The sequence below is a fragment of the Lupinus angustifolius genome, chromosome LG15 (assembly GCF_001865875.1).
Source record: "Lupinus angustifolius cultivar Tanjil chromosome LG15, LupAngTanjil_v1.0, whole genome shotgun sequence".
In the NCBI taxonomy this organism is placed as follows: domain Eukaryota; kingdom Viridiplantae; phylum Streptophyta; class Magnoliopsida; order Fabales; family Fabaceae; genus Lupinus; species Lupinus angustifolius.
In genome coordinates, this window is record NC_032023.1 from 4110461 (window position 1) to 4112945 (window position 2485).

Below are 2485 nucleotides of genomic sequence, written 5' to 3' on the forward strand. Positions count from 1 at the left end.
AATAGATTGCGAAACAGAATTATTAATCCAAGTAATAATTTTCGAGTTGTTCACTTCCCAAGTTTCTAACTCCTTTGCATAATTTTCAGTAGCACTATTTGTAGGTTTAACAAAAGTTCCAGAAACATATCCCCACATTCGTTTACCAATCAGAAAATTTCTCATCACATAACTCCAATATGCATAATTGGAAGATCCATTTAGTTGCACACTAATGGATTGCAAAGAATCATCTCTTTTAGTTGCCATAACTAACAAGCACAACAACAGGGAAATCGAAATGCAAAGGGAAAGAGAAACAGAAAAACCTAACAAATTCGCTCAGCGAAAACTGCGAATCTGAACTGCGAATCTGAAACTGAGATCTCCGATCTGCGAACTGCGGAGGCTGATCTACCACTGCAAAGAAGAAAAGATGGTGGAACCCAGAAGCATGAACAGGATCTGCGAAAAATTTCGAAAGCTCTGGCCTTAGCAAACCTTGCTCTTGATACCATGTTAGATCAGCTGCATAGGGAAGAGAGAAGGGAGAGGAGAAGAAGAAGAAGAGAGAAGGGAGAGAAATGCAAATGGGATTAATAATAGAGATAAGGCCAAAGGGCCAATACATAGGAAGTTAGGAAAATACAAAAAGACAAGACTACCCTTTACTAATAACTAAAATACATTTAACACTTTTCAATTGATATATTATGTATTAACGAATGTTTTAAATTGCGGTTGTGATTATAATCACAATTACAGTTTTTGTGATTATGATCATTATGGTTGTTGCATATATATATTGTGGCTCTTGGGGTGTGAATTTTTTGTGATTAAAAAAATAATTTTGATTTTGATAGGCATAATATGGTCTGATATGTCTCAAATGTGGTTGCATTACGATCCGTTGCGGCCGTATCATTGTAATCCAGTGTCCCACTGTTATAATATTATTGCGACAGTCACCACAACCACAATACTATGGCTCTATCACGTTATATGGTCCGCAATTTAAATTACTTAGTATTAACATTTATTTTTTAGCAGATCTTACATTTACTTAGTATATGCATTTATTGTTAAATAAGCAGGTTCCATTTAATTCTCTGAAGGCTGAACCATCCTCAAAAGAATTGGTTGAAGGTGAATTGGAGAAGGAAAATTTGAACAAAGATAACATCTCTGATTCACAATCAATGGTCACAGAAGGAACCTATTCAAAATATGCTGAAGAAACCTTTGGAAAGTCTGACATAGTTAACAATAATGAAGCCATTGAACAACATTTGAACAAGAATGAAACCATGGTTGCATTTGAATCATTTGAAGAAAGTCAAGATGTTAGTAGCACAACACATATGAAAGAGGTTGTTGTTCAGCTTGTGAATGTTAATGCACCAAAGCCAAATAGTCCAAATTGTAGTTCAGAAGCAGAAAATTTTCAAGGAGATTTGACAGAACTGGTGGTTGAAGATGATAAGAATAACGAGAAACCAGAAAGTAATAATGCCCATGAAGAATTGCTGCAACCAAGTGTTACTGAACTAACCATTCCTAAGAGAGAAACAAATGAGGGCCTTTAGAGTCTGATTGTGAGTGGAGTTTTGGAGGGGAAAGAAAGGAAATGGAAAGCTTTAGAGTCATCTCATAAATGTATTTCATGACTTTAAAACCTTTCTTTTATTATCTTCCAAAATTCAACTCGCAAATACACCCTTGGAAGATTCATGAAGAGGTGGTGCACATTGGCAAGTGCTAAATGCCAGCTATATCTTGTACGAGAAATTCATTGGTACAAGAAAGTGATGTTAACCTTTTAGTTCTTCTCCATTATTAAATGGAGAAGTTGGTGAGTCTGAACTTTCCAAAAGGAGAAGATCAAAGCAAAACTACATATAGAACAAGAAGCTAATCATGTATGGATGCTGCACATGAGTTACTTCTTAGATGTTCTGAACATTAATCTTTTTAGTCATATTGCACATACATTATCATATTCACCACGTAGAAAGATAGATACAAAAAAATACGTGACAAAACTATACAGAATTTTAATTTCTAGTGATGATAAAAAACATCTTATGATCTCTTCTATTTTACACACATATTTTAAATGATCATCGTTGCTAGTCAACGATTAAAATATCCTTGGTATTTTGATAAAGGGAAGAAATCAACAATGTTCTTATCATCTTCATTTTTATCCTTATCTATAAGAACACCCTCAAATCAAGACAATATCAACTAATCAAAATTAGAAATTAATGAATGTAATTTTTAAGTGATGATGTGATTATTAAGTAATTTTTATTTTTGACAATTAATGTGTACTTATATGTTCTAAATTTATTGTTGTCTATATAGGTGTGAATAGGCATAAATCCTCTTCTCTCTTTGTTGTTGCACATCCTTGTTATAACTTTTAGGGTTATTTTAATGAATGAAGTTCTTCTTTCTCTGTTTGTATTTCAATTATTGTACCAAACTAATTAAAAAACATCAT